Source organism: Rattus norvegicus, chromosome 13 (genome assembly GCF_021556685.1).
Source record: "Rattus norvegicus strain SHRSP/BbbUtx chromosome 13, alternate assembly SHRSP_T2T, whole genome shotgun sequence".
In the NCBI taxonomy this organism is placed as follows: Eukaryota; Metazoa; Chordata; class Mammalia; order Rodentia; family Muridae; genus Rattus; species Rattus norvegicus.
In genome coordinates this window covers 23,065,001-23,081,191 of record NC_141546.1, presented here as the reverse complement: position 1 = coordinate 23,081,191, position 16,191 = coordinate 23,065,001, and the positions used below count along the sequence as shown (strand labels likewise).

Below are 16,191 nucleotides of genomic sequence, written 5' to 3'. Positions count from 1 at the left end.
CTTCAAAACACCAGCAAATTATATCTGCCTTCTAGGAAATTCAAGAGCTAGTCTCTACACGGCTGCTTTGCTAACAGTAACTAGGCTGCAAACGTTGGGAGAGCTTGTGTGTGCTTCATATGATTACTGAAACATACTGCTGAAATCTGATTTCAGCTGAAGTCTTTTTTTTAAATAATGCATTTCAGACTGATTTAATCAGGTTTTGGTTTGTAAGGGCACAGCACATGTTATGTTCTGAGAAACAATAAGTCAATTAAACACTGACATATGCTGCCTTCCACAAAAAGTACCCAGAAATCACATTGTAACTAACATGATAGAAAAAAGTTAGATAAAAATGGCTATTTCCTGGTGACTTATCGTTGTATCGAGCATTCGATGAAAATCCTCTGTGGCTGGTTTTGTTTTGTTTTTCTGTGTGTATGGTGTACGCATTTTCTTATACACGTGCAGGCCTGGCTGAGGTTAACATTGGGAGTTCTCCTTAGTAGCTTTCCGTCATACTCACTGAATCAGAGACTTTCCATTTAGCACAGAGCTCACCCAAACCATGGGTCGCCCTCAGCAGCTGGCTGCAGGGATCCTGCCTCCGTCTTTTGAGTGCTGTAATCACAGGTGGAGCACCACTCTCACCTCGTACTTATGTTGGTACTGGGCCATACCGAATTCCAGTCCTCACGCCTGTGAAGTGAGTGCACTGACCACTGAGCCACCTCTCCAAGCCCCTATGTGGTTATTTGTGTGTCAATCTGGATGCTATCCTGGCCCCTGTCAGAAATTAGCGGCAGAGGAGATCTTATGTGCGTTGAGTGTCTTTGTTCCTGTCCCTTGCCTAGTCTGACAGTAGTCGCATGGGTCTCTAAGGGTGGGAACATGCCTTGTTCATCTCTTGGTAGACAACTTTCTGTCTCACATGGTCACTTTCATCATGAAAAGCTGCGTGACCACTTACTTCATGGCTCAACTGACATTTCTCCTCCCCTGAGAGTCTCCATCTACAATTTCTTCAGGCCATGAGTCCAGTGGGGGGAGGCGTCTTTGGCAGATGTGAAATTCGAAAGCTGAGAATCTGTTGAGTTATGACAGTGGAGGATAAATACACTTGTCCCTGCAACAAGTTTGTGACTGAGACAGGAATAACATTTCTATTGCCAAGTTAAAATAGTCACCATTTTCTGAAAGGAAATTGCCCTGTAGATCTAAGAGTAGTTTTAAATTTTTCATCTATTCCATACAGTCAAGAAATGCATTAAAATCCTCTCCTGAAACTGGACTTAAACAACTTTTGTGCCAGAAAGAGATCTGGAGTTGACCCTGGGAGCAGTTCATCTTGATGTTGTAGGTGAGAAACTGAAGCATTGTCAGGGTTGGACTCATTGTACGAAAACTGTTCTTAAATCCGCTTCAGAAATCTTGCCTCCATGTGATTGTTCGTTTTTAATTCTGGAAGGGAAATCTGTGTTCTTTAAGAGTCAGGTCGAGAGTCTTCAACCGCCTCTTGGCGGTTCATCCTGAGAGAAAATTTGGTTTGTTGAAGATTCTCAGGAAACCACACAGACTAAGAAACGTGCATCCTTCTGAGTACTGTGTGCGCAGGCACATACTACCTTCTGACTACAGTAGGCATCGGCACTCACAACCTTCTGACAGCAGTGTGCGTAGGCACATGCATCCTCCGGTGTTTAGCTGCTAAGATAGAAATTAACCCCTTCGTAAATAAAGTCTTCTGGTATCTACAGATGATCTAAAGATCCTGTCATCTTCAATGGCCTCTCCACCACCTACTCCCCCCCCCCAACTTGCCCTCCACACTAGTCAGATAAATATTCTAGAAATGCATGCCCAGCCTTAGAGTCCTCCTGCCTAAACTTGTACCCATAATGGAAACCAAGGCTTGAACTTTATCCCTACCTCTTGCTGAACCCCTAGCCCAAACAGCTACAGCCTAGCCACCTTGTGATGTCCCTGGGGACAGGAGGGCATGACACCCCTTGACTGCTTTAAGAACTGATCCTGAGGAACTCCCCTTACCCTCTCTTCTTTTCCTGTTCCTACTTGGCCTTTCAGACACAGCTTCCTGACTGACTGATCACTTAACAACCAAGTACACTTGTTCATTCCGTGCTTTATTTTAGGATTCTAAATACTGTACCCCATTCACTCCAAAACCACAAGGAGAAGGAAGGCTCGTCATCCCTCGTATATGCATGTGGAAGCAGAAATCTAAAGCCACACAGCCTTGAGAACCAGAAGTCACTTGATTTTTTTTTATTGGTTGTGGCCTATGTACATGTACATGTTATGTATATGTACTTATAGATACACATATACATGCATGCATATGTATATGTAATTTATTTTTGAATAAGTGTATATCATAAAATGTAAAAGAGACATAACATGAGAACATCTCCTTTGTAACTTTACACTCTAGCTAATCCTCACTGAAAGCACGATCTTTATCAGTCTCCTGTGCCCCTTCCTTTGTATGGCTGTGTACAAGCATCTAGGATTGTGTGTCTTTCTCTTTGCCATGCCATTTCCAGTTTCCACCTTTCGTTGGCTTAACAGTCTGCCTTGGGGTTTGTTCCATGTCAATACGCTGAGAGCTTCCTCTTCTCCTTTCAGCCTAAATAAAAGGCCATGATAGTAACACACTGTAATTTATTTATTAGTGCCTTTTTGCTGGAAACTTAAATTGCTATTCAACTTTTGATGGTGCAAAGTTCAAACAACATGTTTCCTTCCGACATGATCTTGCCCAGTTATGCATTTACTTCTTAAAGTAGTAGAATTAGAATTTGCACGCAAGGATGTGTATGCTTATGGCTTTAACACATATTGATAATTCGTCCATCGTAGGGATGTGCATGTTTCTTCTTCCCTGAGAAACGTCGAAGTCTGCTTCTTCCCTCATACCCACACAGTGTCTGTATATGAAAACATTTTCATGTTCTGCTTTTCTAACGTGTTTAAATGCAGCTCTCTTGCGACCTCAGTGTCTCACTGCATTTCTGAAGTGTTTGGATTCCCTTTTTGTTAGCTGATTGTCCTTTGTACTTTGTTGGATCCCTTTTTTTTGTTATTGATTTATAGACATTCCTTACAGATTAAGGAAATTTGCCTTTTGTCTGTGATTTATGTTCCAAATAGTTCCCAGCTTTGTCATTGGCCATTTGTCTTCGTTTATGGTGTTGTTTCTCATGCAGAAAATTGTTATTTTCATGTAATCTGATTTACCAGGTTTCTTCTTTTATGGCTTCTAGGACTTGAATCATCACGACCCTGACCAAACTATCAAATACTATCTCTACATGCCTGTCTGTGTGAGGTTGTTTCAAGTAGAGAATCGGCTGACGGTTGTAGCTCAGAAAACATACTGTAGAGTCAGACTGACCCAGCTACCCTGGCTTCATCTTGAAATCATTCTGTAATCTTGGAGAAAATGGGGCTATCCATTGGAAATAGCTATATTCTATGGTTGTAGGTTACAATGGAGATCAGATATGACAACCTAGGGAAATGTCTGGTACTTACGTATGTTACGTTCCCTTTCTCCATTCGTTGACAAATAGCCCCAGGAGAACAGAGTCGTTTCTTCTTTTGAGTTTTTCTGCTACCTTGGCTTACCCTCCACCTACTCCAGAGGGGTCCTCAGGGGACCTGCAGGCTACGCTTGGGTGTTCATTTAGTTTGCTTTGGTGTTATCTTGAGTGGAGAGGAAAGGCTGGAGTTCTGACTGGAGCCATCTGGAGTGCCACAGTCGCTTCTCTCTCCCACCAGCTTTGTCCCAGCCTCAAGAGGATCCTGGGGCCGTGAAGCATCTTGACCTCTGTTTCTTTGCATGGATCACTGGGGAGAGTCCACTGAGCCTCCTCCCAGCGTCTGCCCGTCCCGCTCTGTGGTGTGCATGTGCATGTACACATACAAATAGTGATGCCCTTGCTTTCCTGATGTGGCATCTGTCTTGTTTCTTTTCACACAGGTGCAACTATGTGACAGTCCTCCAAATGTTTCATAGTAACCACACCAGGTAGAAACAGCAGGAGTTTAAAGCCGGCTGTGAGTGTGGCCTGATTTCTGTCTCTGTTGTTCCTTTCCGTTCTCCATTCCCTCAAAATATTTTCTTTCCTCTCTCTCTCCCTCTCTTTCTCCCTCCCCCACTCCTCCCCCTTCCTCTCTCCCTCCTTCTGTCTCCCCCGCCCCCAAGGCACCTTGAAATCCCTGGAGTAGAAGACGCAGTAGTGTAATGTACAAGGCCACGTCAGATTTAATTTTGCAGCTACTAGCTGTTAATTAAAATAATTCTTAGTGGGGGTTCTGAATGTCTTGCTCATAGGTAGATGTCATAGCAATATGACTAATCTAAAGCATGCTAGTCTAGTACCAGGCAGAACATTTTGGAGGGAAAAGAGAGAGTGCATCCCTGGGGAGATAATTCTGCAGGAGATGGCAATTAGTGGGCACACAACTGGTCACTATTCAGAGGACAAGTGACCGTAGAAGTATTAGCTCTAGTGAAGACATCTCTGTCATACTCCTCCGCCGGTCCCCTCCCCCAAGACTCAAGGATCGTCACAGAAGTGGACGCAGAAAGAGTGTAGGACCCAGGAGTAAACATCTGCAGTCATGACAGGGCCCTTACAGGGGTCAGCTCACAGCAGCTGTGACCGCATGCTCCAAACCCACACAAGATCAAGCCAGAGGGAAGAGGGACTCATGAGGTTCCACAGTCAGCGAGGAGCTGTTGCCAATTGGTGGCTGCTAGAGAAGGGAGAATCAGTTTTTCTCAGGGCAGAGGTGACAGAGAGGCTCCCTAGACTCCAATACATACGCATGTCACAGCAGCAAGCAGACCCCTTGGGTTAAAAGGCAGAGCTCATGCTGTTGAAATGGAAGAGTGGTGGGAGACAGGGGAGAGACTGGAGGGGAGACGGGAAAGGCTTGCGGATGGATTTGAGCAATGTATCTGTATGAAATTCCCAAACAATAAAAAAGAAACTAGGTAGATTAAAATAATTTGCTTTTTGCTAATTTGAACGCAAGTCTTTACTAGAGGCAGGTAACATGAGAGGAGAAAGGCCTGGCTTATGAACACAAGAAAAGGACCTATTGGGTGTCAAGCATTTCACTTATGACCTGTCACTTGTGAAAATCTTAGATGTGTCTTTACCGCATGTGTAAGAAGAGTTGGAGACGAAGCTGGGTGACGACATTCTTCATACTGCAGCGACGCAGGGGTGGAAGGCAATGAAGCTTATTTGAGGCCCTGGGGTCTCTAGCTGATTGCATGGCCTTCTGGTCACATCCAGTACAGAAAGGGGTTAGCCCGTGAAGAAGAGACTGCTTCAGTGAAAAGAGAAAAGTAATGAGCACTTTAGAAAGAGAAACGTAGTGATGCCTATGAATTTTCTTCCTGGTTGGGCTTTTTGATCCCGTGTTCTGTATGACAGTTTAGTATGGTAGATGAGAGGGGGTGGGGACAGGAAGAAAGAAAAGATACCGTATGCCCAACCCCCATTCTGTTTGATAAAAGGTGCCTCCTTGTCACCTGACAGACATACACAGGCTCTGAAACAGTCCTGGGAGTCTGTTGTAATGGAATACTGCTTGCTTGGCTCTGGCAAGAAGCCCACTGGACATAAGGCTGCACTGGAGTCATGGGCCTAAGGGCTTAGCTGCTTAAAAGTGGCCAAGGCTCCTGAATCCCCATGCTGTATTACTAGAATGTTCTGCAGCTCCAACACCTCTCAAGCCTGGTTTCCTGCTACTCGTATGTATTGCTCAGATAAGGCATGGGTGGGCTCACTCCCACCGTCTGCCCACTACCTGACATTCACTTGGGAGCTGTAGGTCTTCCCAGAGGCATGCCAACCTTCTGTGAGAGATTTCAGTTATGTGTCTCCTTTGTTTCTAGAAGGAACCGTTTTCCCCAGCTGGAGAGCCTGCTGTATTCCTTCATGTTTTGAAAACAAACTGCAGTGGGCGATTCTGGCTCTGTGACGATTGGATGGCTCTGTGCTCTGCACAACAATCTTCCCTTTGTATTAAACGTCTGAAAACAGGAGTTCCAAAGCACATTTCCATATTCCCTGTTGACATGATTTCTTATTTTACTTTTTTTATTTGGGGACAAGAGTTTGGTTTTTGCTTTTCTATTGATTTCAGATGTACCCTCTTTGATGACTGAGAAACTGTTGACCCATAGCCTTAGACTGTCCTTGTGCAATTGGGAGTGACCGTTTCCCTTCTCTCTGGGAACGTCTTGTTGGACTCCTTAGGCTGCAGTGAGTGGCTCCCATCACAGTGGGACGGCCAGCGGCTCAGCGCTGAGGTACCCAATCTACTTGCCTGACCCTGAGCTGTGTAGCTGAACTGGCCACAAAGGGACAAGATGAGGAGATAGACCAAAACAGCCACATACCACCTCCTTTCTAGAGAGGCAGAGGGGCTGCGCCAGAGCTCCGAGAAGACCTAATTTGGTCAGAGAGTAAGAGATGACCGTGGTGGAGACTGGAATCCTAACCCTCCACTGAGTTCCATACTGTGCTTCTTTAATTTGTTAGCAGTCACGTCTTCACATCCTGGAGAGGGAGGAAGGTCAGCTACACAGTGACAACTATTTGTGAGCAAATACCCTTTTATGCCAAAATACCATTTCCTATTTTGTTTTTACTTTTACTTAGGCTTTGATTACAAGGAAAACAAGTGGATGTACTCTCATGTCTAGCAAACCCATTATTATAAAAATCCAATTCAGTATGACAAACTAGGACATTTTTTATTTTTCAGAAAACTCACATAAGCCTTTCCTTCGATAGTATAGATAGTACAATGCAATATTATATCATATAGCATAATAAATATAATTTATACTCCGAGACAATTTTTGTGAAATTCAAAGCTATTTCTTTTCCTTATTCATTTGTCAAACAAACCCTGGCCAAGTCGCTGTGAGTAGCACAGCTGCCCCGCCCAGCTCTCCTTCAGCCAATGAGAAGGCGGCAAGCCATCAGTCGGTGCTAACTACTCCTTGCGCCTTATTCCTTTGGCAGAGGTTTGTGTTGGGTTTTAGCCGTGCCCAGAATCACTCGTCTTTTCCAGATGTGAGCACTTAGGCTAATGTCTCTCTGGGCAGATGGAATACTTACTCTGTCTCCCATTCCTGGGCGTCAGGCTCTTGACATCCCTGGTCCTGGACTTAGGAAGCTCGCGACTTAGCAAGAGTCTCAGTGAGCTCTGGGCATGGGATGGGTTGGATTATTTTCCCAGTGGAAGAGCAGTCTATGCTTCCAGTCTGTTTAACTTGCCTTTGCACACTGCAACTGGAAAATCCCTCTCTGAGCAGACAAGCTCCTGTGACCATGGGAAGTGCTGGCCCTGAGCACCCGACAATGCCCATTTGAGCCAGAGAAACCTGGACGCTGTGAACCCACTGAGCCTCCCTTGGGGTCTGATTTCCCCGCTTTCCTTTTCTAAGTAAAGTGACTTGCAGCACAAAGTGGCTTTACCTGTTATGGGCCGTTCTTGTTGGAGGATCTTTTCTGTCTGGGTTTGTTCCCTTTCCCCTGACCCTGTAGTGTTTGCTTCTGTTTGCAACTTCATTTCTTGCTTAGGAATCGTGTTTCTCATTTCTCTTACTTCATGATCTCCCACTGTTTGCTAGAAGGTATAGGCATTTTGGATTAAATTACTGGTTTCTTATACAGAGTTCTCACTCTTTATAAGCCCAGCTCCTGACCAGGTGAGTTCTGTTCTGTTCCTCGGGACTAAGGGACTGTCCTGCCCCAGCTGTCTGTTACTGATCTCTGCTGGCTTCCAGCCCTGCTTATCAAGGTGACTCAAACAGTCATCCCCTGACCACTGTGCTCTACTGAGTCAGACAGCTTATAGACTAATAGCTACTCAAATCTCTTCGGGTAAAATAATGCCTTAAAGTCTTAAATTATAGCCTCAAACAATTTACATAATAAATCGAGAGTTTGGGGACTCCAAGGAGTATTAGCATGTTTTGGGTTTTGTTGCTAGGGAACTTGGCCTTGGAACTTCAATTGATCTCTCTCTCTCTCTCTCTCTCTCTCTCTCTCTCTCTCTCTCTCTCAAAACAAATGAGTGCCTTCATGTTTGGGACCATAGGGAAAGGCTTAGTAGGTTTATCCAGTGGACAAATAACTGAACATATTTTGTGTTGATGTTGACCACAGACAAACAGCAGATGAGCAGTAGCTAGGCATGTCCAAGGCATAACTAATGCATCACGTTCCTGGATCATCTGAGTTCAAAGGTTTGGTCTTCATCAAAATGCTCCAAGGTGATGTTTTTGAAAGAGAGAAGGGTGGAGGAGGCCAGCTGTGGAGATGGGTAGCAGACAATTACCTAGCAGGTGTGTGTACCGAATATAGCTTCAACTGGGTCCATGATCTCTCCTGTGTGAGAGACTAGTTGGAAAAGTTCTAGTAAAGCTCACACAATAAAAACAGAGTCGATTAATTCTTTCTGTTCTGTAGAGCTTCATGCAGAGAGTGGGGTTCTGAGCTGTGACTCTCTTTGTTGGTGGCATAATTGCCCCTGGCCTTAGATAGTTTTTTGCCAGAGTGGCCTTGTCCCTTCAGTGTGAAGTAGAAGACTCTGGCTGAGCTTAAGACTGGCTGATGGCTAGCTCTGATGGCTAGCTCGAAGGGATTGCTTGGGGAAACCTGAGGCCAGGATGCAAATAAAGGCAAACAGTTTCCCCTTAGGTAAGATAGCTTTGTTCTGTTTCCTGTGTGACCCCTGTTAGGCATTTCATTCAGGTTTCATCCACCTGGCAATGGTCAGTGCCAGGCACCCCAGCTTCCCCAGGGCTGTGTGTAAACAGTCCTCAGCACAACCTTTTCTGCATGTGACCTGTCTCCGGGCAGCTGATTCTTCTGGTCACACTAGGGACCATATCAGGCTTCCCTGTGCTAACGCTGCCCACAGAGGGCTGTGCAGACATCTATGGGAGGTGACAACATTTTTCCACAACCTCCTGAGTGGCTGGGTTCAATGTGAGCATTCTTCTTAGAGGCACAATGACAGCTAGGAGAGTCACATCCTCTTCTACTGCACAATGAAGACCCTTCACCACGGCCATGGGTGGCCACTTAGAATCTCTTTTTGTGGAATGGATAAACATGAGTAGACGTTTGTGAGAAAGCATTGTAGTGAAGTTTTCTGAAAATGGATGGTTAAGTGATTGCAATTGTGGCCGGACTGTGTTTTCCATTTTTAATCTACTGAAGGAATTCATGGATGAGTCCTCTGCCTTTCTGTGTTCATTATGGTCAATTCTTAATCATCAAAGTCAGTACAGAAAACCACTCACTCACAAGACAAACCTAGGAATGGCCCCAAGATCATTTGTATTTGATTTTGAGTTGGAACCAGGAGGCGTGTAACATCCATGTACTCAAACATTAGCTGGCTGCGAGGTCCGGTCAATGCTACCCATCTTCTCTGCTTTCTCGGGGAAGACAGGGAGAGAGTGTGTGGAACTGATACATATCTGGTACAGGAGCCGGCACAGCTGGGGACCGGGGTAGCAAATGGAAGAAGTGTCAATCCTCACAGTATAATTAGGCATGGAGGAGATCAGTATCCTTCTGAAAAATCACAGGAAGATTTTATGGATGCTTTACAAAACATTGAATAACGCCTATGCGTGATTAAAACAACAACCTCAAAGACTTCATAAAAAAATAACTGGCCTGTGTCACCTGGCTGGCTTCTCTCTTAAGCCTACTTCCCTCAGATAGCCTTTACATTGCTATACCTAGTTAGAGTCCTTTGGGTGAGTGCCTTCATCTCTGTAATGTCAGAAGTCTACCTTTCACACTCATCTCCCGGGGCTGCTAAGTACCAAACACGGGGTGCACAGCACAGACCAGCAGGTTCCATGGTCTCCTGGTCTCCTGGCTGGCAGTCCAGGGTCAAGAAGGAGCAAGGTCACGTTTGCTGCTCTTCCAGCTCCTGCTGGAGACCACTCATCCTTGACATTCCAATTGTTGGCCATGTGAGCATGTGCGCACAAGTGCATGCGTGCGTGTATGCGTGTGTGTGTGTGTGTGTGTGTGTGTGTGTGTGTGTGCAGGCCAGAGGTCAAGGTCAGCTGTCTCCCTCAATTGTTCTTCACCTTAATTTTGAGACAGAGTCTCTTACTAACCTGGACCTCAATGTTTGGCTCGAGGAGCTGCACAGCCTTGGGGACCTCTTGTCTTCCACCTCCCAAGCACTAGAGTTACAAGTGAATACCATTATCCCCAGTCTTTTACAGGAGTGCTGGGGACAAGAACTCAGGGCTTCACACACTTGCATGGCAAACACTTTACCAAGGGATCCATATCCCCAGCCCTGTGTCTCAGTCTTGAAATCTTTCTTCTTCCTGGAAGGACTCAGTTCTACTAAATTAGGACATTGTACTTAATATCTGCAAGGACTTTACTTCTGGATCCAGTCATGGACTCAGGTAGCAAACACTTGAATGTGTCTTTCGGGATTCACCATGACACCACTGCTAATCTTCACACAAAACCGTAGCCTGTGTTGTCTTCCATTTAAGGTAAACGGAAGTTTCTCCCATGTTCTCCCCCAGCACTGTGTCCCAGGGCTCCCTCTCCTTCACTTCCCTCCAGCCCAATCCCTGTACCTTCATTTCATATTCCCATCCCTGTGCAGAGTATAACCCATTAAAGACACATGCGTGTTGGCTTCTGTGTCTCCCGGCCCCACCCCTCCTGTCAGGCAGCCTCACAGTGGATGACACCGTTATCTTCCTTACCCGAATGATTCCCTGCTTGGTCCTTTGTACTTTCACTGCAGAATAACTCACTATTTGTCCATCGCCGCTGTGGGTAAAATGATAGAATTTGAAAATCAATAAGGTTTGTGTTCGTTGTTCGTACGACTGCGAATGCTAGGTACATTGGCTCTGCATGCTGTCTGAGCTGAGTTAAAACACTTTGTACTGTTTGTGAGGTGACAACATAATTTCTGTTGGCATAGCACTTTAGAATCTTCATTCGGTTTGATGTTAGACGTTAGATGGTGGTGAAGTTTTCTAGCTCTGCATTTGGAAACATCGTTGATTGGTACATGGAACTCCTCCTGTATTACAAACTGAAATGAGACTCTGTCCTCTTACAAAGTGTTTGATTACACAAGGAAGTAGGCACAGGGATCTCTGATCTCTGTTTGCTAGGTTCGAGCATCAGGTGATTGAAACAGTAAGAACCAAACTACCAGATTTCAAAACTCTTTCCTTTAAAAACATTTGAAGGCAGACACGGAGATGTGATTTCTTATGTTGCTCGATTGGAAAGTTATTATCTACTTCCCTTTTTAAAAAGAGATTTTATTTATTTATTTTTTGTGACTATACTGATTTCAGACACAGCAGAAGAGGGCATCTGATCCCAATACAGGTGGTTCTGAGCCACCATGTGGTTGCTGGGAATTGAACTCAGGACCTTTGGAAGAGCATCTCTCCAGGAGTAAATAAGAACTACTTAATATTGTCACAAAACAAGAAATGGCTCATCTTGGAATAAGTTACATAATTTTAAAATGGAATGAATTTAAATTTAAAAAACAAACAAAACCAAAAAACACCTTCCTTCTTTTGCCAAGTTTTTTCCACTTGCTGTAGACTGGTAGAGTTCAGAAGATGACCTGTGTGTCCTTGGAACCTCCTTTTTATTCTGTTATCCATACATATTCATGTATGGGATTTTAATAGACGTAGAGAGAGCCAGACAGCTGGGCACTTTCCGGAGTGTGGCGTTCGATGTGAACCTTAGTTGAGTACAGAGTTGAGTCTGTCACCTTTTCATGTGTGACACTTCAGTGACTCACACTTTCCTGCGTGTATTTCTTTTTTCTTTTGCTCCCCCCCACCCCCCATAAAGTGATGCACCTGGGCATATCTTAGCAAAGTCGTTTTGTAACTTGAGTTGAGGTGGCTGATAAAAGGTAGGCTTTCAACCTGTGCACGGTGACAGCAGTTTTATACACGCTACAAACGGAAGCAACATGAGTCTACTGAGTGTGCCTGTTCATTAACCAACCAGTAGGCCAACTCCTTGCCTTAATGTACAGTTTGGGATGTTCATTAATTAGGGTTGGTCTATTTCATTGCCACTTTCAGTTGAACTTAGTTTTTAGATGACAATGGTTTTTAATTGCGACACTTGTGGACCAGATAGGCAGAATATGAATTTCTTCCTTTTGGAGGGATTGTCGGGAACCGTCGATTGGTGCCTGCAGCTGGTGAGGGCTACAGGGGCTCCCACCCAGGCTGGCAATGGCTCCTCCCAATTTATGTTCTGAGCCATTTCAGGTTTTGTTTGTGCGTTTGATTTTAAGAGCTGGGTTTGAATGAATCAGGTGTGACTTTCTAGTTAGAAACATTCAAGACTGTGTTCTGTAAGGTATGGGTAGTGACAGTGTTGGAGCCTCGGAACACAGGCCCGGCCCTGCAAAAGGAGGAAGAGGGGGCTGAGCTGTGATGTCACTAAGCTCTGTCATTCTGTCTGAAATCATGGTTTATACTGAGCAGCCTGCTTTGTCATTACTTCTCATTGGTGACTGGTTACATATTCTACGCAAGGGTCTGTTTATAATTCAAGAAGCTGGGGAAAGTGGCCCGGGCTAAGTCATACTGATCTCTTCAGTTCTTTGGGGCCTCAGTCAGTAAAGGAGAGATTGTGGAATGAACTGCCAGGCACTTCTCTCTGCGTGCTGTCTTCCACATACCCTTGCTAGGAATAAGCTTGTAAACCCACTTCGGTCCTTTAGGTCTGGACCACTGGGCTCTATCAGATGTCCAACCCAGGCATAGGCAGAGCCTGTGTCTGTAACTTTCTTTACACTTCACCTCTCCCCACGTTCCCCAAGAGTTTTGGGAATCTTTATGTTCTTTTCAGACCAGTGTTGCAGGGATCTGGAGCACACGCTACCCATTGGACTGCCAGGACAGTGCCTGCGACACTCCCTTAAAGAACTAATCTTGACTTTACTTGAAATCTAATACTCGGTGTGACAAACAGCAGCAGGACCTCCCCACTCAGTTCCTTTTCTGTGGTCCATAGTTTGGATACATGTATTAATTTAGAACCCAAACATTTGGACATCTCACTAACATGAGACTGTAAAAGCTGACACTGGCCATCATAACCCTATTCAGAGGAGCTTCCTCAGAGGAAGGTGGATTTCCACTGAAGCGTGTCCTAGTCTTTGTTCAGTCACGTTGTACATGGCCACTGTTGTAAACCAGAAAAAGCTACCAGGCAGGCATCCCTTTATCTCGAAAGCAAACATTCTCATTGTTACAAGTTTACTGTACATCAGAGTTTTCTATTAAGCCAAGGCTGACACACTCTGACTCCTGAAAATAAAATCGGTGGTGGGAAACCTCCAACGAGCTCTCTGTGGGTGGAAAGGAACAGCGACCTTGTGTGTAATTCAGGCACATGGGACACAGGTGGGGACTGATCTCGATAGGAGAAACTTGGCAGAAAAGGGAGGGACAACAGTTTTTGGAATTTGAAGTTTTTCTCCTTGGTTAGTTCCTCATAGCCACAAGTATGCGAATTCTTACTGTCTGGCCCACAGTTTATTGAGAACCATTTTCTAATATGCCGGGAAATCCCAAATTAAAAAAAAAATCTGTTTCCTAACAACAGACAAGTGTTTTTTTAACTCTAGCAATTATATCATTCATATCTAGATTCTAAAAGAAATTAGAAAGTCTCAAAAGTCCATCGCAGTTTGCCGCTGCTGCCAAAGGCTTAAGACGGAGAGATTTTGGCCTGATGTTTGGAAAGGGATTCGAACCTACTTGCAAAGACTCTCTGGTGCCTAGGCTGCTCTAAGGATGTGAGGTAGTGTCAAGAGCACAGACAACATGAATTCTTTTCTGAGTGTTGCAACGTGTCCTTGTGGAATGATGGAGCTTTTGGATAAACTTTATAGGCCAGCAGGTTAATAGAAAGAAAAAACAAGAGGTCCTTGAAATTACCATTATACACAGGGAGCCAAATGTGGTTTTGATCACAGTGATATGTACCCCCCCTCCCATGTAGACTTTGGTTAACTACCCTCTCTTAAACGTTGGGTTGACATTTACTGTGTGATTATTTTTAAGAGCCTTTTGAGGTCTGACCTTCTTAGAATCTGTGATGTTATGAAGTCACAAGTTAAAGGACAGGAGACCAATGAGCAGACTGAATGGGCAGTGTCCACAGTGACACAGAGGAAAAATCGACTGGACTTAGCATTTAGTAAGGTAATTAGACGTGAAAGAGAAACGGCTCTAACTCACAGTGCTGAGTATGCCCATTATAACAGTAGCTCCTTGGGACACTTGCAGGCATCCATTGCTGAAGATTTTGGAAAACCTCTTGGGAAAGGCTGATTTGACAGGGTTCTCGGCTGCATCTCCAAGTCCTTGACAGACTTGTGTACAGTGATTGTGAAATGAGTGTGGTGATAGTATAAGACATTTCTGAAGTGCCTGACACCATGGAGTGAGAAGTATTTTGTCCCCAACTAGCATCTTGATGTACCCGAAAGTGGGCCAGACAGTAAGAATTCGCATACTTGTGGCTATGTGGAACTAACCATGGGAAATAGTGCAAAATTCTGCCCTGCTGCTATAGCGAGGTAGGACATGGATGTCACTTGAGTCAACTCAAATGACCATGCTGAGCTTCAGTCACACACAGGATCTGGAGGAGGCCCACGATGACTAAGAAACTAATTTGGGAACTCCCAAGCAAGGGTTTCACTGCCTATGTGACTAGGGCCTGGGATACGCTGTGGGAGACAGCGTCCTACCAGATTATTGATTCAGCACCGGTTTGGGGAGGATCCATAGTATATATACCATCGATACATTTATTCTTGTTCAGCTTCCATTCATTCGGGGAAGCCCCAGAGCGAAGAGAAGTGTGCAGTATCCACTGCGGGTGCTTTGTTGAACTATTTCTACATTTCTTGGAGCCCACAGTCATCTGACCACCCCTTCTGCACTTGAAGTCAGAATCAAACACAATGGGAGGAACCTGGAAGTTAAACTTGATACACAGGCATCCTTCTTTGTTATGAGGGACGTGGCCTCTGGTTGTTGGTTGAAAGTGATCTTCATGTTTACTTCTCGTTGATGACATAGGCTAGCGGGCTGTGGCCGATTTCTTTGGGAAAGAACACTTCCGTTCAGTGGTCAGGTTGGTGGATTTTTCTCTCCACTGGGTTTCTCTGCCTGGGAGGCCTTTGGAAATGCTCTCTGAAAGGTTGAGCACTTATTTTGCTCATGTTGTGAGTAGCGTCTCTCTGACCTTCTGTTATTTACTAAAACAGTCCACCCTGTTTTCTTTTAAGGGAAGCATGAAAGGAGAGGGAGTCAGTTAGAACACGCTGACTTTGGTGTCAGAAGCGTAGCTGGTGAGCTGCTTGGCTCATGCATTTTTTCAAGCCTCGGGTCATTGGCCTCTGCGTTTCTTATTCTCGTGATTTGAAGGAGTCTCCTGGAGGATGCTATATTCTTCACTAGAGCAGAGGCGTGTAAGGCTAGGAATTTGTTTAAAACATCTCACTACGTTCAGAAACCCTGAGAGCTGTTAGGGAAGTGTAGGACATGGTTGGTCATCTACGCCTCACCTGTTTTGAGCAGCGGCATGACAGATGTGTTCTAGGGTGGCAGCGACTTGGTGACGTGGCAGTCCTCACTCCTAACCCTCAGAGTGAAAGAAGTGACAACACTACCGAGGACAGGTTGGGTAGACCAGGACTGTGCCTCAGAAGCCATTTCCCTCCCCTTTTCTTGCCTCTCCATGCTCGGAATCTGTTTTCTCATTCCCTGCTTATGGGACACAGCACCCCTCACCCATTGCAGGCTGACTTACAAGGTACAAATGCATCGTGATTAGATTATATCTTTGAAGACGGAAAACTGTGCCTCACCTTTATTTTGTAGCTGTCTTCTCCCCTCCTTCCACCTTTCTCCCTACCTACACTGTCTTTACTCTCACTGTCTTTCTAGTTCAGACAAAACCTTCAACAGGAATCACTTCTGGGGCAGGGAGAAGTAACAGGAGATGAACTCAGCTACTGACCTTGAGGACAGCTCTTAAATGGTAATGTTCGTCCTCTTAACCAAACAAAATGAGCAGC

The 16,191-nt window shown here is 44.9% G+C and overlaps 1 protein-coding gene and 1 long non-coding RNA gene across 3 annotated transcripts in view; one reads left to right on the top strand and one right to left on the bottom strand.

The window, feature by feature from the left end:
* Bcl2 (BCL2, apoptosis regulator) overlaps window positions 1-16,191 on the top strand; it is a 164,496-nt gene that overhangs the window by 52,157 nt on the left and 96,148 nt on the right.
* Window positions 6,801-10,868, bottom strand: LOC148001556 (uncharacterized). The gene is made up of 2 exons (XR_015635845.1): window positions 10,802-10,868; window positions 6,801-9,626 (listed from the first exon to the last, which is right to left on the bottom strand). It is a non-coding gene; the product is annotated as an uncharacterized LOC148001556 (long non-coding RNA).